Below are 24,231 nucleotides of genomic sequence, written 5' to 3' on the forward strand. Positions count from 1 at the left end.
AAATTCATAGCCTTCAAGAGCATTTATTTTTATTCGGATTAAAAGGATCAAATCCACTCCACTTAAATCTTTTACAGTAACATTTGCTCGTGCATAATACGCTCCTTGTGAAACAAATAACCAAATTAGCTTAGAGCATTTGTTCATTTTTTGCACTTATTTAATTTCAGACTGAAGAGTGAGTTGTCAACTCTTTATTTTGCCACTTCTTTCCTGAGGTTGTCAGTTGTCATGAACATATATTAACATATATTTCCTGTGATCAATTTGATTGGAAGAAGAATGCATAAACTAAAACTATTAGCAATAACTTTTGAAAACCTAAAATGCTTATTTTGCTTAAAAAAAGGTATGTGAATATATATGTTTCTTTGCTGAGGAAGACTCTTCCTGAACTAACATCCGAGCCAGTCTTCCTCTATTTTGTATGTGGGTCACTGCCACAGCATGGCCACCAACAAGTGGTATATGTCCACACCTGGGAACCGAACCTGGGCCACTGAAGCAGAACATGCCAAACTTAACCACTAGGCCACGGGGCTGGCCCCTTAAAAATATTTTTTACTTTGTCAATGCCAGTAGATTTTCTTGTTATTTATGTTTGATATATGATTTAGTGAACTTTATATATATTTAAGTTCAAGCTGTTTGTTAATACGAATTTCTCTTTCCCTTCTGTGTACCCTTGTTTTTTTAGATAATAACTTTCATTAGGGTTGAAAATCCTTAAGCCTTTTTAATATACTGTAGTAAAAAGGTCTCCTCATACAAGGATATCTTTCTCATATTTAATCTCTATGCTCTATGCGTGAAAAAAGAAAATTTAAAGAAATAAATATCCCACTTGTCTTTTAACTTTAGAATATAAATAGAAAGGATCCTACTACATTTACTTTGTTTATAGATTACTATATGAATATTATTCTAATATTTCAAAATAGTATAACTTCATTCCATGAACGTATACTTTTCTTGATACTCAAGCTATTTTCCAGGTTGTTTTATGATACATAATAAAAACTTTTCAGGGAAAAATTCCCCACATGTTCCCAAACTAAGGTTAAATTGGCATTATATATGTTGAAAGTACACATTCGGTTTAATGACTAGTGTCATTAAATGTTCAACATTTCTCTCAAAGCTTGAAATTTTCAGACACTTTTGGGAGTGTTCATGTGATGTGATTATCTTGTGCTAGAAATACAGAAATAGCATTTTCAAAGGAAAGTGATGAGTTTTGTGAAATACCTCGTATTTGCCTTAATCAAAATGTGAAATGTACTCCACTTGATCCTTTTAAATTGTTTCTATGACATTTGCCACAGTGGTCATTAAATTAGATAGTAATAGCCCAATGTGTATTTGGATCCTTTCCGTTTTTCAGAAATAAAGAAATAGTGTTGGCTACTTTTCTACTTTATGAGCCTCTGCAGGAACAAATGTGCTCATAAAATGTCCATTAAGAGTTCTTCAATTATGTTCCTATTTCCTTTAGCACCCCAGCCTCTTAATAAGGTTTTTCAGGTGTTTCTGGTCTATATTCATTTAATTTCCTCAACATTCCTCATAAGCCTTCGTCATGATTTAAATGAAATCCTGTTACAAGGTACAGTAGAATTATAACCAAGTGCATTCACTAAGTATAATTCCTTACAAGAACTTATTACACCACATTGGAAGGAAAATTAACTTGCATTTAATATCTCAACTTTTTTCAGGTTTTAAGAAAACAATTGAAGATACATGTATACGTTCATATACACAGACACACATACAAACATATACAAATATGTATTTTAATCACGAAGTAATAAGTTCCCAGGATAATCTAGTCCAACCCTCTCATTTTATATATTGCTTATGCTACTTTATCTAACACTCAAAACTCATTCATCCATCCATCCAATGTATATTAATTGAACTTCTACAATGTGCTAGGATAAGATCTACAACATTAAGAGAGGTGAGCGCGGGAATAGCACTAGAATTCTGATATCTTTACTTCAGATTAAGTACATTTTCTGGTAAACCATGCTGCGTTTTTGACAAAGTATGAAGTGAACAAGATAAAAGTTATAGCTGGACATCCCATTATACACCTGGGCTGGAGGCCTCATTAACTCTTTCTTTTGCAGAACTTGACACTTCATGGAGCTTCTGCTTGAGTTGTCACTGTGGCCTGTCACTTGCCTGACACAGTGGCAGCCTATGCCTCATATAGTATGTGTCCAGGCAGAATGTGATGTCTAATTATGTATATATCGTTATTTTATTTATCATTGCTAGACAATACACAGGTGATGGATACAATAATAAATAGGTGTCAAATTGATTATCATTATATTCCCATTTTTTATCTTCTTTGTTCATTTCTTCAATGCTTGTTTATTTCCGTGTTTTAAAGGTATGATCATTTCAAGATCTAGATTTTGGTTCTTGAGCCTGTGTTCTACCAATGCTAATAGTTTTTCACACATTGCTTTTTGTCTTTTGCCTTCTTAAATATTTTGTTTAATTTCTTTTGATGTTTTCTACTTGCTTTAGTTGTACAATAATCTTCCTTTTTAGATCCTGGCTTTATCTTACATGTATGAACTTTAAGCTGAAGTTCCAATTTTATACTTTTCTAGCATTGCCAAAAAAACTTACTTTTTTTTAATTAACTTAATAAATGTTCACTAATTCATAGTAGTAGAATCAGAACTAAGAAAATAGTTTAAGGTTGATTGTGTAGAGCGATATTTGAAATCAGGCAGAGGTGGGGTTTAAATCTCTCAGGTCTGCCACTTATTTACAGCTATGTGATGTTTAGAAAATAACTTAGCTGCTTGTAATTTGAATTTTTTCCTCTGTATAATGGAAACAATAGCAGCTATCTTACAAGATTGTAGGAATTAATAAGACAGTCCTTAACAAAGGTTCTGGAATGCATGATATCCTCATTAGAGAGTTGCTATTATTTTTTTATTAATTCACTTGAAAAAAAATTATTAAACAAAATGCAAGGAGGTCTGAGACTTCAGGTATTTGTCAAATGGTTAAAGGCCCAAACTGAGTGAAAGTTTAAAGAAAATTTTTTAACTCCCTCTCACCCAAAAATCTTCAAAATCATTTATTTTCAGAGAACTTCAACATTTTCTCAAAGGGAATAAATAAACTTTTTTTCAACTTGTCTTCCATCTATTAAATTTACATATGTGTTGTTAGTTCTCAAAGATTCTTGTCCATAGATTGTAGGGAGATGCTAAATTTCTATTTGTGAGGTTTGCGTGATCTTCAAAAAATAACCACCAACTATTCCTCTGAGACTTTCTGTCTCTTATATCCTGATTTTAAAATATTTAAAGCATTATCACCTGCATACATTATTTATTTCCTTGTGAATCTGTTTACTATCTACCTTCTCCCATAATGCAAGTTGCGTGAAGCCAGGAATGTTCTGGATCTCATTCAAGACTATATTCCCAGTGCCCAGGATGATGCCTAGCACACTGTAGAAGTTCAATTAATATATATTGGGTGGATGGACGGATAAATGAAATTTGAGTATTAGATAATCCTCTACAGACATTTTAAAGACTAGTTTACAAGCATTACTCTTTTGGGAATAATTTAGATTAAACAAAGTTTCCCATAACAATTCTTGAGTTCTTTTCCAACACCTTGTTATTATGTGTTTGTATCTCTTTCTGGAATAAAAATTATGTTTGTTAAATATAAGTAGAGAACTTAGCCCAATTAGTAAGCACACGATAAATGTTAACTATTATTAGTTATTGATTAGTTTGTTTATAATTATGTTTAAAATTGTTTTTGCAAACCATCAATTTTTTTAAAATCATTGGTAGATATTCCATCAAAACAAGAGTTAAGAGATAAAATAGTTTCATTTTTTATCATAACCAGGTAAACAGCTAAGAACTGCCTCAAATTTCATGTGTCTAATATTTTAATTAATGCCAGGGACAGTTTTGCTTTTAAAATATAGCAGAAGATATTTCAGTTCTATGATTACTAATAAGTATGCTGTGTCACTTCTCCTTTTGCAAGGTACAGCAGTATTGGGGAATTTTTTAAAAAATAGCCATCAATAATGACGAATTTAGATGCATCCCAAATGAGTTAATTAAAATGACAGCAGAATTTCACTTACGATCTTGCTATAAATGAACTGCAAACATTCACTCAGAGCTTGAACATGTTACCTTTTAAAATGCCCGGTGTACAACACAAAAGAAATTAAACTGAAGTAATTAATACTTTAAAAAATGTTAAAAGGAGTAACTGCCATCTGTTCTCATCAGAGGTGTTATTATACACAAAATGCATCTTATTATAAAATAGCAACAGCTGGCGATATGGTAGTAATTTCTTTGTACTTTTTAAGTAAAGATTAACTGGACACAATGATTTAAATGTAACAGTAACTAGAATTGAAATTGTACAACTGATAAATGTGCTGGAAATAATGAACTGTGTACAAATTTCTAGTTTTATTTGGAATTGTCTTAGTTTTCATGTATATAGTGATTCATGAAGTTGATGACTTCAAATCAAATTTTAAATATTTATTAATCTGAGATATATTTTTAAAACTAAAATTCTTAACTCTGAAATCTTTAGGGGAGTGATAGTAAATTTGAGCTACAAATAACGCTGTACACATTTCAAATATTCTCAATGATATTTGAAGATAAAGACTGTGACTCCTTAGATTCACCGAAGATATTTTTGTTGATTTGTTTTGTAATGCATAATGAATGGATCATTATGGAAAAATGTGAGAGTGACATTAAAAATGTGTTTCCTATATTAGAGTGAAATAAATTTTCCAACCAATATGTAATATGGGGTTATTTCACAGTTTAATATTAAATATGATAGAGTATCAGATTTTTCAGTGACATTGTTAAAAATAACTAAAATTTGGGGGGCTGGCCCAGTGGCGCATAGGGTAAGTGCACGCACTCCGCTGCGGCTGCCCAGGGTTCACAGGTTCGGATCCCGAGCGTGCCCCCATGCACCACTCGTTAAGCCATGCTGTGGCGGCGTCCCGCATAAAGTAGAGGAAAATGGGCACAGATGTTAGCCCAGGGCCAACCTTCCTCAAGAAAAAAGGGGAGGATTGGCATCGGATGTTAGCTCAGGGCTAGTCCTCCTCACACACACACAAAAAATCTAAACTAAAATTTGAACAATATTTTTAAAGGAAAACATCATTTAATCATTTAAAATATTAAATCTGCTAACATGTTTGTAACCATTTTCACTGAGAAAGAGATTTATTGTTCCCCTTATGTCATTCTCATTAGCTTTTATCAGACATGCTTCTGTAACTTAACTGAAATGTAACAAGATTCTCAGCTTTCACAAGAGTAATTTACAGAAGAGCAAGAGATAAGCCAACACTCACTATCATACTGGAATGAATCATCGTTGATAACTGCAGTTCTTCCTCTCCCTGCTTAGCTTTTTATCTTTTCTCTTCCTAACCCTAACCCTACTAGTGGATGATGAGTAGTTTGAAACAGATTCCATTCTAACAATTATACAAACAGCTGCATTCACATCTTTCTGACAGACTAGATTTAGACCGAAGGGAGTGAAAAATTGCACACAACTAAAACATCCCTCTCAGGCAGAGTGTGAATGTTTGGAGAGGACCTGTGTGCTGGGGGTAATTTGGGGAGATGGGGCGGGGGAGAATAAAGGGGCTGCTATGTGTTCGGCATATGTATTCAGTGTGGATCCCTCATTCCCATCACAAACTGGGAAAGAAGGTGAAACAGCCGCCATGCTTAGCAGAGCAGCAGAAATCAATGGTAACTGGTTACTCCATCAATATTTTTACCAATTTTTTAATTACTCTTGTTAATTTTTTTCTTAACTGTTGAAACTACTTTGATTCTCCCCCGGTGAACTATGCTAGTCATCTTTTACCAGATGAAGACCCTGAAACTAGGAACTTGACATAGTGGGTGGGACTCCCGCAGATCCATTGCTCTTCCTGCTTTGCTTGACTGATTTCATTCCTCCATTCACTAATCATTTATTGACAGACAGTGTACTAGGTGACATGGATACCAATACAAATAAGAAAAGATTCTTGTCTGAAACAAGCTTTGAGTCCAACATACATGATATTCAATACAGCCATATGATTGGGACTTGATTATTCCATATGCATATAGCAGTATGGGATCTCAGAGGATGGAGTGCTTTATTGCCTGGAGAGATCAGTCAAGTCCATTTGGACTCTCTTGAGCCTGGAGTAGAGCTTCAGCATTTGAACGTAGGGATAAGACATTCTTAGCTGAGTAAGCAGTATGGATACAGATAGGATGAGAGAGCGTGGTATATTCAGAGTTTCAAGTGACTGGGAAGCGACAAAGGAAATATATTTTCTTTTCTCTTTCCCTTTTAAATATTTCGTTTTTGATTTCTTTTAGACTTATTTTCTGCCTATGTAATTGGTCTATAACTAACCCTGCTGGTATTGTTCAGGTATTGTTCTCGAATTGCATGCTGAGAAAACTGGAACATCTGACATTGAATGGTGGTTCTACCTTAATGAGGGTCTTAGATTCTCTATGCTAGTTTCCCACCATTGAAAGATTACAATGCTAAGTTGCTCTCAGAGGTATAGGAAATATTAATAAAAAGATATAAAAAATGTTGGTGGAAAATGTTGTATGTATGATTAAAATTTGGAAGAGAGAATTGCCTCTTCATCCTTCTTATATAAGTGACCTTCAGCTGTTTAATTTATTCATAGATTTCCTTGTGGGAGAGTTCGTTGAGTTAAGCACTAATTTATAAAGGTGTAATTTATTTAGTAACGACAAAAATACAAATGATAATCCTGTCAGAGATTCAGAGAGAAAAATAGATACCTTGAGACAAGGCAACTGTGTAATTCTCATGCTTGCAAAGAAAAATATTACCATAATGCACTGGTAGCAGAGAGTTTAATTTCTAACTTATTTTCTAGATCTTGACTTTTTTACTGGGTGGACAGTAACTATGTTATTGGAGTCATTGTGGGCTGATTCTCTTCTGGTTTTGCACCCGATGGATTTAATCTAAGGACGCTTTGAAGTCAGTTGGAGATCCACGTGCAGATAACGTGTTTCTTGCATTGATCTCAATGCAGAATTGATTCTTACTATCTTAGAAAAAATACTCAAAAGATTCAAGCAGAGATTTATCGGTTTATAAGGGAGCTTAGGCAAAGAGCTTCAAAATACATGGGATGATAGTATGCTTCCAAAAGATAAAAGCATATAAATATTTAGGAGAAAAAAGATTGCCTATATTCTGTAATAGAAATATATATTGTGATGCTTAGTTTTTTGTTTGTTTCATTTTGTTTTTAAATGAAAAATGTAGACTACAAAATTTTTGATGAAAAAGTTAAATGATCCAGAGTTTCAAATACTGTAGAGCAGAGGTTTGCAAACTATGGCCCACAGGCCAAATGTTGACCACTCCTTGCTTTTGTATCACCTGCAAACTAAGAATGCTTTTGCACTTGTAAATGGTTGAAAAAAGAATATTTTGTGACCTGTAAAAATAATATGAAATTCACATTTTAGAGTCCACAGCTAAAGTTTTATTGGAACAGAGCCACGTTCGTTATTCACATATGGTCTATGGCTGTGTTGTGCTACAAGAGCAGAAACTGGGTATTTGTGACAGATAATATAGGCTGGAAATTCTAAAATATTTGCTATGTGGCCTTTTACAGAAAAAGTTTACCAACTCCTGCTTTATCATAAAGGAACTATATTCAGTGATATTCAGAATGGCTCAAGAGAATTCACAATGCAAAGACTTCATCAGATAAGTTTCAGTTAAAGAGCTGAGAATAAAGGTATCTGAAAGCAAATGAGAAGAAAAAGATAGTTTTCTTTTACTTCTCCTTTGTTAAAAAATGAGTATTTTTTTTTTGAGCCTGAAAGCCAGTAGTTTATAGAAAGAGACAGGTGCATGTGGCTTGTGAGTGGGCAAGCCCAGCATATGGATTTATCAGAGGATGAGCAGTAGGAATTGGGCACAAGGAGAAACAAGCAACAGCTAGCAGATGGCTAGCATTAACAGCAGCAAGTAAAGATGAGGAGAGCTCTATGCATCCCCTCTTCCCCACTGTTATTTTCCAAAAAGTCAAGTTTCCTATATTTCAGAAATCACAGTTGCAATTCACAACTCTGAAGTAGGTGTTACATCCTTTATAAAAAGATAATAAAGATAAAACAGGTTAACCTCTCAGTAACAGAACTAAATCTTGGGATAATAGATCCATTTTATCCCAAACTGAATTGCAATGTAATCGCCATAGTGGAGGAAAAAATGTAGTTCTCAACCCTGAATACAAAACTGAGAACTCAAGTCCTAAAGAAAACCTTTGGCCACTGTATAACCTCACTTCAGGGTCTGCTGACTGAATAATCTAAAATGGCCGGAAGTACACATAAGTAAATAAGAATGGTATTCTTACTGCATCTACTTATTGTATTCAGAATAATAAATGATATTATTTAGGTGAGGTGGTTGGGGGAAAAAACTATCAAATTTACTTTCTGTAGTAGAGCCTTTATTTTCTGAGAAAACTGAATTATATTTTTTCTAAGGTTGTCTTCTGTGCTAAATATGAATAGAAAATTGACTCTTTTCTTAGAGAATTTATAGACTCATTGTCTGAAAAGTTTTTCTTTTGAAGGAAGATATTTATTAGTTTCATTTTGGTTTTTGACAAGCCTCCTACTCCCCTCAAAAAAAACTGGGGGAGGATTGATACAAAAGATCCTCTCAGTTTACTTTTAATTTAACACTTCTCCCTGGAAAATAGTGCCCTATTATTTTTTGCTGAGGAAGATTTGCCCTGAGCTAACGTCCGTGCCAATCTTCCTCTATTTTGGATGTGGGTAGCCACCATAGCATGGCCACCGATGAGTTGTGTAGGTCCGCTCCCGGGAACTGAACCCAGGCTGCCGAAGCAAAGCATGTTGAATTTAACCACTAGGCCATGGGGCTGGCCCTTGCTCTAATTCTTTTACAATCTCTCTTCCTTCACTTTTCACTTTCAGGAGCTACTTGGAAATATAAATCTCTGATCACTGGGTATCCGGTATAGTTTTTAGTTTGTTGGGATATCTCTCTTTACATCCATGCTCTTCTAAGCACAATAATATATTTTATTGAAGTGTGTGAGAGAATCATCTCTTACCTACCAGTGCAGTGGAAAATGCCTCAAGGAAAGGCTTTCCGTGCTTTTATCTCTAGTCCTGGAAACCTAGTGCTTTCCTGTTCATAACCTGGGACTCCTCAGACAACCACCATCTTCATCTTGCTTAGGGCCATCTTCATTTCTGAGAGCAGTCAACAACACAACACAAAGCACATAGGTATGAAAATGTACAAAGGTCACACTTTGGCTGTGGCTTCCTTAAGTAGTGCCATATCATGATTAAATAGGATACAAAATTAGTATTCTTTTACCTAGTACATTTCCAACATTTCTCTATGGTCCCATCTCCTTGTTTTGTGTATTTTTGTTTATCCTAAGACAGATGTAAAGGTCCCGGGATGCAGTGGTGTTTCCACAACTTCTGTGGGGGAGGCTTGCTGGAGGCAGTCTGTTTAGAGGTCTGTGAGTCTGTGTGAGGAGCAGTACGAAGACCAATTCATGAGGACACATGAGGCTTTTCTTTTCACTTCTACATTTAAAAAAATTATTTACCATTTTTACTTAAGTACCTTAGTGCTGGTTCTGGAGTAGAGGTGTGAAACAAGTTAATGCACTGTTTTTAAAATTATGCTTGTAGAGTAAGTTACTGTTTTTCCTTAGAATTTGTTTTATTTGGGGTGAGGTGTGTAGGAAGTAGATGGTGAGCACTAGAGGAGGGAGGCTAATGCTCTTCTCAAGCCACGTCTAGACATTGCTCCTCTCAGCATGCATGGGTCAAAAAAATCATTTTGATGAATCAATTTGAAAGCAAGCATTAGTGGTATGGCAATATATCATTTAATTTTTTCCTAAGACACAGTGGTGTTTTTATATTTGGGAATTTAGATTTATGCTGTTATATTATTGGTTGTAATTCTTCAGTATGTCCCCCAAGCCGAAGGTAGAAAATTATATTTCAGAGACTGTCACGGAAAAGTCTGGTAAAATAACTGTGTCAATAGAGACATCATGCTATTATTTATTACTTCTCACCTGTTAAATATTAGTGCTCTGCCTCTTTGCTCAGACCTCTCCCACTCATCTGCAGACTAAAACACTTATAATGAGAGGCATCAAATTATCAAGTTATAGATAAGAATAGCAAGCACACGGGTGTATATCCTGCTGCTTAAGAAATAGCACATTTTCTGTATCTTTGAGGTTCCTGGGTTCTGTCAGATCCCATCCTACAAAATCTCCTAAGAGATTGTCTAAATTTTGTGATAATTATTACCATAATTTTACTCGTGATTGTAGTACATATGTATCCATAAAAATATACCGTTTATATTTTTTATTATGTAAATGTTATACTTGCTTTTTTTGTTTGTTTTTTTGGTGAGAAATATTGTCCCTGAGCTAACATCTGTGCCAGTCTTCCTCTATTTTGTATGCGGGACGCTGCCACAGCATGGCTTGTTGAGAAGTGTGTATGTCTGTGCCTGGTATCCAAACCCACAAACCCCGGGCCGCCAAAGCACAGCACATGAACCTAACCACTACACCACTAGGCCAGCCCCTATACTTGCTTTTTTCTGTTCAACATATTTATGTGATATTCACATTGATGTGTGCAGCTGAACTTCACTGATTTCCATTGTCCCAGTGTATGATTCTAACAGATTTTTATCCATGTACTGTCTACAGATCTTTTTCACAGTACTTTTGCTGCTGCTGTGAATTTGACATATATGCACCAGAGTTTCTTTAAAATATAAGCAAAGGGGAGCCGGCCCCGTGGCTTAGCGGTTAAGTGCGTGCGCTCCGCTACTGGCGGCCCAGGTTCGGATCCCAGGCGCACACCGACGCACCACTTCTCTGGCCATGCTGAGGCCGCGTCCCACATACAGCAACTAGAAGGATGTGCAACTGTGACATACAACTATCTAGTGGGGCTTTGGGGGGAAAAAAAAGGAGGAGGATTGGCAATAGATGTTAGCTCAGAGCCGGTCTTCCTCAGCAAAAAGAGGAGGATTAGCATGGATGTTAGCTCAGGGCTGGTCTTCCACACACACACACACACACACACACACACACACAAAAAAAATATATATATATAAGCAAAGGAATGAATTTCTGGGACATAGAATATGTGCACTCTACACTTTGCCAAATAATTTTGAATTGTCATCTCATGTTCCACTCTGAACCATTTTTATTTATGTCTTAAATGTTTTAGGACAATTTGGGTCTTTTTTACTTCTTCTTGAGTCAGTTTTGCTAAATTTATTTTTTTGTGAATTTATCCATTTTGCCTAGGTTTATATTGACCGATAGATACTCATAAAAAGTATTCTTGCTTTATCTTTCAATTATATAAATGCAGGTGTATTCTTTTTTCATTTTTTCCTTTGATTAATATTACCAGATGTTTGTCAATTTTATCAATATTTTCCAAAAATCAGCTTTTGGCTTTGTTAATAATCTCTTATACAAATATATTCTTTTAATTTCTCAAAGTTTAATTTTTACTTTTATTACTGTCTTCCTTCTCATTTCTCTGGGTTTGTTTTGGTGTACTTTCTATAGTATAATAAAGTAGGTTATTAGCTTATTAATTTTCAGGATATCTTCTTTTCTAACATAGCATTGAGCTTAAATTTCTTTAGAAAGCCCTTTGGCAGCTACCTATATGTTTGGATGTATAGTGTATTTCTAATTACACTGTATTCAATGTTTTTCATTTGAACTTCCAATCATAATTTTGACTTATAAGTTATTTAAAAATGTATTTTAAATTTCTCAAATGCGTAGGTTTTTCTGGTTGTTTTTTGTTACTAATTTTTAACTTAATAGAATGGCATTCAGAAATATATATAAGTGACATGTGACAATTGTCATAGAAACAATTTAAAAGGATCAAGCAGAACACATTGCACATTTTGACTAAGGGAAACACTAGATATTTCACAAAACTCATCAGTTGGTAAATTTATTTTTTTATGAATTCATCCATTTTTGCCTAAGTTTACATTGACATATAATTATTTATAAAAAATATTCTTGCTTTATCTTTTTAATCCCTATAAATGCAAGTGCATTTCCTTTTCATTTCTTTTCTTCTCTATTTTTTTTTTTTTTGTGAGGAAGATCAGCCCTGAGCTAACATCCAATGCCAATCCTCCCCTTTTTTACTGAGGAAGATTGGCCCTGGGCTAACATCCGTGCCCATCTTCCTCTGCTTTATATGGGACGCCACCACAGCATGGCAGGACAAGCGGTGTGTTGGTGCGCGCCCAGGATCCAAACCTGCGAACCCCTGGCCGCCAAAACGGAGCACGCGCAGTTAACTGCTGTGCCACTGGGCGGGCCCCTGTTTTCCTCTTTAGTTGTGATACCAAAAATGTCACCAGACATTGCCATCTGTCTCCTGGAGGGAGGAATAAATTTGCCCTAAGTTAAGAACCATTGATCGCGACCAAAACAAACATTTTCCTCTCTGGCTCTCCTTTATAGGATATTCACGTGTGTGTGTGTGCATCTTATCCTTCCTAATTTGCTTTTTCACTTTTCACTTTTTTCTCTGTTTTTTTAGTCATATTGCAAAAAAGAGAAGTTAGATATTTGTGTTTATTATGAAAACTCTTTAAATGTAAGCTAACAATATTTTAAAGAAATTCCAATAATTTGCTTCATAGAACCCCAGATATTTAAGAGAGTCAAATCAGTGTTTAAGAAATGAAATACTTCAGTAAATTATGTCACAGTTTGAAGAAGTATTTTTGGAGTAGCTATTATGTAGATGTTATTAGTATTCTTAGACAAATTTTTAAAAATAAACATGCTGGTATTAACACTGCTTGTAAATACGGCCTGTCATATCACCATAGTAACAGTAAAATACTTGGGACTTTGCAAGCAGATATGTGTATAGGATGAATGTAAATAAATCAGGAATCAACTCGATTACACATCCAAAGCTACAGGTCATCTATTATATGCCCAGTATTGCCAGATATATAGAGGAAAACACAACGAAGTCCCTGCCTTTCTATAACTTACACTCTAGTGGAAAGATCCAGCCAAATTACTATGCAGTACGGCAGATGATTAAATATGGCTTGGAGAAGAAATTAACTGGGTCAGGGAGATGGGAAGCTGTAGAGGATGGTGCTTTTGTACAGAGGATCTTGAGGGCTTGCTACTAGGTGACATTTGAGGATAGAACTGAAGGAGCTGAGCAGGCAAACCGTGAGGATAGCCGGGGAAAGACTCTCTCACCCTCTGCTACTCCTACTCCATTACTTAGAATGAAAAAACAAACATCATTAAAAGTAGACTTTTGCCGAGATAAGATTTTTGATGGCCTCCCCTAAAATGAAAAGATGAAAATAATTATACAAAAACACAGACACACTATTGTAATAAAAAAGTTACCCCATTGTAACATAGGTCACATATAGAAGCGTTTGTGAGTATGTATTACAGTTAAGCCACAAAGTTAATGAATATCATTATGTAAAGCTTTTCTTTTTAATTTCAGAACTCCTTTGGACCACAAGATTTCTTTAGAGACTAGTTGGGACACAGCCTAAATTTGTTACTAAAAACGTAAATTATGTGCTAAGGGTAACAAAAGTTGGAGTTCTTTATCTTCTTAGTATGGCAAAATTCAGCAAGTATTTGCTTCTCGGATCCCATTTCCTATCATTCTAGGCAACACAACCACCATTTTGTTTGAGTACCTGTCCCCTCCTGCCTGTGTACCTCGTCAACACATATATGTGCTTAAGAGAAGCTGAGTGCCCTCAGCTCCAGGGGTGCAGCCTAGAGAAGAGACCTAATTAATTAGCACTGATTAACTCAGGAGCTGATATATCACCTCAACTGGCCCAATCAGAGGGAAACCCAGGAATTTTGTTTGATGTATCATGAAAGAAACACCTGTATAGAAAAGACTGACAGATGGTTTATGACCACGAGAAGACAGCATTCCAAGAATGCGGACAACATCAACTGGATTAATTAAGCCAGTGTTACCTGCTGTAACAGATCAACTCAAAATCTCTAGAGCGTAAGATAATATAAATTTATTTTTCACTCATATACATTTCAGTTGGCGGGGATGTTGGTGGTGGTGCTTTGCTCCATGAACCTAGGGTGATGAAGGACCTATATTCAACACCTGAGATTGAGGGCCAGCTTGCAGATGTAGGAAGAAACAGATTGCATGATAGTGCTCGAGGGATTTTAATGAGTCATGCTTGCAAGTTCCACACATCGCCTCCACACATATTTTATTGGCTAGAATCCAGTGCATGGCCACATTAAATGCAAGGGAGATTGTGTAATGCAATCTAGTTGTGTGTTCAGAAGGAAATGTAAATGAGTTTGGTGAAGAGGTAACCTGTCTATGTCACATAAAAGATGCAAAACTGAAAGATGTATATTGACACCAATATTTGGGCCCGGGATCAAATCATGCCTAAAGCCAGAAGAACCGAAAACTATTCAGTTACTTAATCTACTAAATTATCTTTTTTAATTTCAGTCAGTATGAGTTGACTTCAGTAAATTTCAGTCACTTTCAACATAAAAATTCCTAACTGATACACATAGCAACATAATATCAGATAAAAATGACAGGTTATTAATAAATTTTGGTAGAAAGAATGAATAGATGTACCCCATTACTCCCCCCCAATCATATTTGCCTGTAATGTTAAATTAACTACTTTAACTCATTGCTTTTTCTAACTAACTGGCAGAATCACTACAATTTTTAAAAAAGAAAAAGGCACATATTTTGTTAAAACTCTAGTTGGATATAGTTCTTTTCTTTCATTGATTTTTTTAAAGTAAATTCATAGTATTTAGAGAAGAGAATATTATATGGCCAGACCCAAAGAAGTGTGAATACGTTCACTAAGTGTAGCCTCCACGAAGACACATTCTGAGTGTTGAGCCTGGTTGGATGGAATATTACACAAGTCATTCCACAGATACATGTCTAAAACAGGAAGCAAATATCACAATCCAAAGAAATTTTGGTTAGAATCTGGATAAATGTTGAATCTGTGCATTGAAATATTGAAAAAGTGTACTGAATCTGAATGAGAACTGGAGTTGTGATACCAGCTCAACACAAGGTTGACATAAGGGAAGCCATATTGTAGAAAAGAAGCCATATTGTAGCGTTGAATGACCTCTGATTAACTAACCCAGCTGGATGTGCACCCTCCAAGAGATATACACTCTTTATGGATTTATGGCCCCTGCTTGCACATGTACCTCCCAGTGGCGATAAGACGATAACTTTTTTAAGTTCCCTAGGAATGTGATGACCCCCCGACAGAGATTCTATGCTGGTACACATTATCAATGACAACTGAAATATCCAGTGTGGCAACTCCCTGTCTGCAACGCCAGAGGGTCAACGTTCCTGAGCCCCTCCTCTATAGCCCACTAGTCCTATATAGCTGCTTCAAGGTTCTGTACACTTTTAAGATGGTTCTTTAGGATGCTAGTCCACCATCTTCCAATCAGCTAGCTCATCGCTTAATAAAATGCCCTTTCTCTGCCACCATCTTGCCTCTTGATGGACTGGCTTTTGTCTTGTGGCGAGTGGATCGTGCCCTTTGCACGGTAAGAGTTGTACTTGGAAATTGATGTCACTAACTAGGAGCATAGACATCAATGAGAAATGGGTCAAGATATACATTGGGCCTGGAGATTCAAGTAGCCCATAAGCAGAAGGAAGTGTTATGGCCTTTATTTTGTGTTGTGTGGGTGAGTATGGCTGCTTACAGGAAAACTCCACACTAGGCTAGGGCCACTCTTATAAACTTGGATAGTCATTGAAAATTTGTGTGTGGAGGAAAATAAAGTGTAGTGACTTGATATTCCAGATGTTGCTTCAGGGATGCAATGATATATGACTGAGTCTGTGGCTCACAGCATGCGGAGGTAATTAAGGTAACTTAGGTCAAGTCTTGTAATTCATGGTAAAACTTTTCTGGCTTATGTTGGTAGTAGTTCAGGTATCTTGTTTACATTATGGTACCCAAGTGCTCAGAAACAAAAGCCAGTCAGCTCTTAGCTTCTTGTCTACCCACTGTAATGATGGATGAGGATCTACTAGTTCAGTTGTATTGAAACGCAGGTGATAGACTCTGAAGTCGCATATACTTTGCTCTTAGAACTTCCAGATATAAAGTAGAAATATAATTACATATTAACCACCAACTTTTTTTTTCCTTTCTCAATGGAAGAGGAAAATTGCATAAGAGAGTTTTTTCAATAGCAAGATTACTCTTGAAATTTGTACCTTGTCTTGTATGGTCCCTTTTCAAGGGGCTAAAAAACTGAAAAGCCATCTTTTCTTCCATTGCCCAGGACTATATTACTCTTCTGTATTCAACAACCCTCACTTGAACTTTATTGATAAGATATTCTTTTTTTTTATAGATTTTATTTATTTTTTATTTTTTGTGAGGAAGATCAGCCCTGAGCTAACACCTGATGCCAATTTTCCTCTTTTTTCTGAGGAAGACTGGCCCTGAGCTAACCTCTGTGCCCATCTTCCTCTACTTTATATGGGACGCCGCCACAGCATGGCTTGACAAGCAATGTGTCGGTGCGCGCCCGGGATCTGAACTGGTGAACACCGGGCCACCGCAGCAGAACACGTGCACTTAACCGCTTGCGCCACCAGGCCTGCCCCAAGATATTCTTAATATTAATTCTACAATGTAAGAAAAACATAGACAGTAATCTGAGAATTAGAAAGAGAAAGTAATTCCTTTGTCCTTTTTTAAAGGATAATGATTCTAAAGAATGAATAATGGAAATGGAATTTTACTCACTGTAACATTAGGAATAAAATAATTAGGAAAATTAGTGAAATAACAATGTCCCCTTTTTACCTTCCTTTTTTCTTTCATATTCCAAGTACCTATTTTTTCACACTAACCATTTCAAAATGCTGTCAAGTTACAAGAAATATAAACTTCTCAATATATATTCTATACCTAAAATAATTTTGTGCTTAGCCCTCAAATTACCATTTCAATTACAATGCACGTGGACACATGCATGCAATTTTATTTAAATGTATTATCTTTCTTTACCTTTTGCATTGTCATGGTGCCACTCTCCTATTTTCCTTCTGCTGCATTCAGGAACTAATATTTGCAATCATAGTGAATGAGAAATTGTGACCGGGCTCATAGAAACTAGCTTCTTTTAATATTCTTTTTCTACTGTTAAACCCTGAATGATGTCATCATTTCTTATTCTATCATTTACATTTTTTTCATTACCTGTAAGCAATTCCAAATATAATATACTTTTTGGATTAAGGAGGCCCATGGTTCTTTCATAGTTATACATGTCAAAATTTTCACACTTCTGATTTTTACATTTTCTGTCATTGGAAGGAGGTGAATATATTTTCTGCAAAATTAATATTTTAGGCTATATCTATTTTTTTCAAGCTGTTAAGTTCAATTCTCCATCTCCCCTTCTGAAGAATGCTAGGTACCATCTAAACAATCAAAATTTAGGTTTGGAGCGTGAGGGAATTTTAATAACTCCATTTTGCCCATAGATTTTGACATTTAGAGGAATGCATAAATTTTCTTACTTTTGTGAAAATTATTTTCTTTCCTGCTTTATATAACTTCAACTTTTAACCCAAAATTTGAAAAACAAAAAGAGTAGGTGTAACCACAGGCCCATTTAGAACCAGTTGGAACAGACCCCATCTCTTATCAACAAATGATTAAGGATTGTCTTTCAGAAAAACTGCAAAGTCACGTAGCCAGGGCACGCACAAAAGAAGAAATTGTGACCTGAAATGAGCTTAGAACCAAAGATCCTCCTTCCGTGGAACCCAAGGACCAGGAGGTGACCGGAACTTGAAAGCTGGACTCTTATCAGAAGTGAGGGGTCCCTCATTCAGGAAGATCCAGTGTAAAAATTCCTTCCCTACCTCACGTGTTTAGAACCCCATGATAAACGTTCAGAACCTCATCATAAATGTTTAAAACCTTACCATAAGTACCAGAAGCCCACCAATCAAAACCTGTCCCACCAGCGTTTCCATGTGCCAACCTGTTCTCCTTAACCTCTTAAATTTTGTCCCAAATCCTGACTCAGGGAGATGGATCTGAGGGCACATGCTCCCTGCCTCCCTGGAGATCTATCTGACAGAATAAAAGATGATTTCTCCACTCAAAGGCTGATGCCATAATTAATTGGCTTGTTTATGCACATCGGACAGAGAACCTCAATTTTGTGCGGTAACGTGGGGCTGTATAATGGCTATAATCTCCCTATAGTGGCTACCCAAGTTGCCACTGTTAACCAGTAGCCAAGCCAGGAGCTGAGCTAAAAATCAGACTTTGACTCCAAACATGTTTTTTTTCACTCTAACAGACAGATTTTTGAAGTTTTCACACATGAGTTATTTTAAGCAATGTAATAAAGTTGTGCATTTTCTTTGTTACAAGAGAAAACAATAATGCTTTAAATTTGTTCATTGCATATAAGAACCAATGGTATGGATGACATTATGTTCTTTAGTTATTTAAGGATATTCATTAAAAACTCTCAAAATAGAGATCTCTGTGAGGGGAAAACTAGAAGATTCTTACCACCAAAAATCTTATATTTAATAAATTTCTTTATACTTAGACAATATATGTTTATCTTCTGTTATGTCTAACCCTAGCTGCAGAGTACTTGAAGGCCAATCACTGAATTCTAGAGAATAGTTTATTGCTGAAAGTTGTCTCATTGACCATAAATTCTACTTTTTGATTTGGGTATAATGATCAAGTCATTTAATATCTTCTTATATCTCTCTATTGATCATGTGAAAATAACAGCATTTCTCACCTCTCTAATGTAGGCAATTTAATAAATTATTAATGTTTATTGAGTATTTTAAACTACTGCATTAAAACACGTACACTAACAGATAATGGTATGTGAGAAAAAAAAAATGCTTCAAGGATGACCTCACCTGTGTTACAACGTTGACCTCTGCACAAACTCAGCAATGGCTGATGCCTTTTTCCACGAAATCGTAGTTAATACGTGTTTCTCCAACCTATTGCTTCTAACAATCTTCTTTCCTTTACAAGGAAACCCATCAATATGCTTTAGAGGCACTTCATCATCCCTTCTACCCTTTGTGAATAGTCAGTAGGAATATATTTCAGGGCTTCTAGAGCTATATCCATTTCCCACTTTCCTCTTAAATTGTCTCTTGCAGTAAAATAGAAGGAAATAAGCTAGCTAAGTGCTCGGCTTACATGTACTCAATCAAAAATGAAATTTTACCCAACTTTTGATTTTTTTTCAGGGTAAGTGGGGGGAAATTCAGAAGCATGATAGCCAAAGTCAGAGACTATTCAAAAAATATAAGTGTACATTATGTATATGATAAGACTTTTTATGTATATTATGCATACTTTATATTAATAAAAATTTTACAATAAAATTTTCTGTATAGTTAATTCCCTTATATAACATAATGCAAGGACTACATCAGAAAAATGCAGACATATACAATACATAAGAATGCTTTCAAATATGCAAGGAATATTGTATCAGTAGTATTTAGAGTGAGGTACTATTAGATGACGCCAGAACTTAGAACCATTCACTTAAAAAAAACCAAACACTATGCTTTAGCTGTGCTAAGTTATGAATGTGTGCACATCTAAAATAATCAACAATAAGCTTGAATTCATTAACTATTTATTGAATGCTCACCCTTGTCTAATCACTATGCTCAGAATTGGGTGTACCATGATCAATGGAAAGCAATTCTTGCTCTCAATGAGTAACCAACATATCAATAATATTATAGAAGAAAGTACAAAGTGCTGTGAGAAAGCAATTGAAGCACAGAGGAATCAGAGAAATGATGATACATGAGACAGATCTTGAAGGATGGATAGGTTCTATACATAATAGAGCATATAGTATGCCCTGGAAATAGCAAAATGTTCTATTTACTTTGAGGGGGAACATATGAGAGAAATAGACATTATAGTAAATAATAAAACTCGAAAACCTAAAATGGAGTCAGATTTCAAGGAACCTGAATATCACAGAAATTTGGCCTTCAGCCTCCAGGATATGAGGAGACCTCCAAGGAATGCAAGCTATAGTGTAGATCAGTGATTCTTAAGGGGGTATGGGCAGGACGGGGACAATTTTGCCTCCCAGGGGTCACTTGATAATGTCTAGTGACATTTCTGGTTGTCACAACTGGGGATGTCCTAATTAGTGGGTAGAGGTCTGGGATGCTGTTAAGCATCTATAATACATAGAACAACACCCACAACAAAGAATTATCTAGTCCAAAATTTCAATAGAGCTTCTGTTGAGAAACTCTGATATAGCCTACAGGGCAGTTAGAAAGAGAAGTCTACAGTGGACTGCCCATTTGGGAGACTGTTGCTATAATTAGGCAGAAAACAATGAAACCAGAACTAAGAGACTAAAGGTTCTTTAGAGGAGACACAATGGATAAATACTTAAGAAGAATAATCTATGCTAATTAATGGTTTATTGACTATAGAGTTTGAGATGGAAAGAACACTCTAAAAGTCTATGAAGTTTTCAAACTTGAGTGACTCTAAGGATGACTGGGGATCTAATCAAGTTGGGGAGGTTACATGAGTTTAATTTGTGATATGTTGAGCTTCGGATTTCTGTGGTTCATCAGATGGAGGTATATCATTGCAATTATAGTCTTGAGATTCAGGAAAACAGTTTATTTATTCAAACATCAAACATGTATTGAGTGCTGTAGTCCAGGCATATGGAATCATACACAACAATAAATAAGACATAACAGGGTCCTCATTGAATTCACCGTACTCTTCAGTCATAAAGATAGATCAACGAAGGTGGTATTGGCCATTTTTTCGTAAGAACTTAGTAACAAGTTTGTAAAAATAATATTAACATGAGATGACAATGGTGCGGTGAAATAGACAGTTGAATACACTTTTGAAGGAGTATAACATTTTCAAATGGAAATTTGTCAGTGTGTTCAGGATCTTCATATCTTTTGGCCGAGTCATTCGAGTTCTAGGAAATAATCAGAGATGATTAAAACTTTAATGTGAAAGGATATTTATTGCAGTATTATTTATAAAAGTGAATAGTTACAAGCATATATATGCCCCTAAATTGGTGTATTGTGAAATTAATTATCATAATTTCATGGGAGTTAACTCTGAGCAGACAGATTGAGTGTAGAATGCCCAGTGGCATGGGAAAATATCCATGATTTAAAGCTAAATGGGAAAAAAGATTATTCCAGCTATTTATGAATGTCATATAGAGATAGGTAGATATACATTCAAAAGAAAAATAATTTTTAAGTGATTATCTTGATGATATAATTAAAAAGTAATGCAACTATTCTTGTTATTTTCTGTGTTATGTGAAGGATAATCAGGGTGAAAGAGGCTATCACTGGGGAACAAAAAAGCCTTGTATGAAAAGTTGTGGTGTTTGAACTACATCCTGAAGTCAGCCAGAAACCATGCAAAGATTGTAAATGGAGGAGTAATATCACACACACACACCTACACACTGCCACACACTTGTTTACTTTTAGAGCTGAGTCTAATACATATTGTTCTATGTACACACACATACTAATACTGATGTAAACAGCTTTCTCTAAATTTTCATATATATTGACTGATTTTATTTATTTATTTATTTATTTATTTATTTATTCATTTATTTATTTATTTATTTATTTTGGTGAGGAAGATTGGCCCTGAGCTAACATCTGTGCCAGTCTTCCTCTATTTTGTATGTGGGTCACCGCCACAGCATGGCTTTATGAGCCGTATGTAGGTCTGCATCCATGATCTGAAACTGCAAACCTCAGGCTGCTGAAGCAGAGCAAGCAAACTTAACCACTAAGCCACTGGGCCAGCCCCTGATTTTTTTTTTAACTGAGACATAGGTTTAAAAGAAAACAAAGTACACAGGTTTTAAAAAGGCACAGAAGGGGGGCCGGACCCATGGCTTAGCGGTTAAGTGCGCACACTCCGCTACTGGCGGCCCGGGTTCGGATCCCGGGCGCGCACTGACACACCACTTCTCTGGCCATGCTGAGGCCGCGTCCCACATACAGCAACTAGAAGGACGTGCAGCTATGACATACAACAATCTACTGGGGCTTTGGGGAAAAAAAAGGAGGAGGATTGGCAATAGATGTTAGCTCAGAGCCGGTCTTCCTCAGCAAAAGGAGGAGGATTAGCATGGATGTTAGCTCAGGGCTGATCTTCCTCACAAAAAAAAAAAAAAGGCACAGAAGGAATTAGAAAATAACAGATCTGTAAAGGGCAACAGGTAGGCATAAAAGAGCAAATGGATATTTGGAAAAGCAGAGAGAAATGCCAGGATTGCAACTAGCCTCAAACTTTGTTGAGTCCAAAACATGTTCTCCAGGCCTAAAACATAAGCAGCTGTAAGTTTCTGGGAAAACAAAACAAAACTGATTTACTAATTTTCTTCTAAATTCACACATCTTTAAACTTAAATAGATAACCAACACTTCCTATAATCATGCTGTTTTTCTAGTATTTCCCTTTCCCACACTTTGAGATGACCAACTTCATTCTTTCTCCTAACATCTTTCTCAAAACCTCCCACCTCTTCCTCTCCAGCCTGCCGTGTCCTCACATGTAATGGGGAAATGGAAGTCACTGGACAGCAATCTCCTCATGGTTCATTGAAACTGCAAACTTCTTTGCATCTATACCACTCTTTTCCATCTTCTTGTTAAAATTTCTCTCAGATGTTCTGGATCCCATTTCCCCAGCCTTATTCAAGGAGTTCTCTCTCAGTTATCCGCCTGTTACTTGTATTGAGAGTATATTCCAGATCGACTCTGTCCCTTGTTCCTCCCATCTCATTAACACCTCCATCAATCCAAAACTGAAGGTTTCCCCCAACTTATCAGGAACAGCAATGGATTCTGAATTATCCTGTGTTTCTTGATTATATTTGTATAGATTTTCCAGCAGATTTCAACATAGTTGATCACTTCCTCCTTCTTGAAACACTTCCATGGAGCCACACCATCCTTTCGACTTTGCTGGCTGCTTGCATTAGTATCCTTTTCTGCTTTTGCTCTACCCATCCTTTGCAGGTTGAAATCTTTCAGGGTGTGGCTTACCATCTTTATACCATTCTACCTTTATCTCAAATCTCAATCTATACTATTTCTTGGGTTATCTCCTTGCCCAAGATTTTAAATGCCACCTACTTATTCATAATTCCTGATTTTATAGGGCTAGCCTACACCTCTCTTCTGATTTTTAGATGTGTATTTACAACTCAGTTTCCTTGGATGTCTTATAGGCATCTCAAATAGAGCATGTCCCAACCAGAATCCTTCAAGCCCCCTAAACTAGTTCCCTCTCTGTCATATAGTCAATGGAATCATACATCCAAACAGTGGTACAAATCAGCTGCTGGGAAGTTATTATTTTGAGCCCCCTTTCAATCACCCTCCACATCAAGTCTATATGTAATGTGTATGTAGTTTCTATCTCCAAAATACCTTCCACCCAGCCACTGTTTTCCATCTTTACAGACATCTTAGTCTAATGCAATATCATTTCTTTCCTGAACTCCTGCAGTACCAATCTTCTTGTTTCAATCATCCCTTCTTTCCCCTGATCTAACCTGAGTTTTATTATCTACCCAGAAACTGGAATCACTTTTGAAAAATATGAATCAGATCATGTTGCTCGCCTGTTTAAATTTCTTTTCTGGCTTCCTACGCAACTTACCGTGATGCCAGTCTGTTTCCCCAGTCTCCCAGACCCTGTGTGGATCCCTAATGTACCACTCTAACTTCATTTTGCATCCCTCCATCCTCACTCCCAACCCTCTGGTCACTGTAGCCTGCTGATGCGTTCTAGGATACACAGAGAGAGCTCTTTTCTGCCTCAAGGCTTTTAAGTTTGCTGTTCCATGTGCCTACAAGGTCTTCCCCTCGGTTCTTCACATGA

This window comes from Ceratotherium simum, chromosome 28 (assembly GCF_057802395.1).
Source record: "Ceratotherium simum simum isolate JZ-2026a chromosome 28, ASM5780239v1, whole genome shotgun sequence".
In the NCBI taxonomy this organism is placed as follows: domain Eukaryota; kingdom Metazoa; phylum Chordata; class Mammalia; order Perissodactyla; family Rhinocerotidae; genus Ceratotherium; species Ceratotherium simum.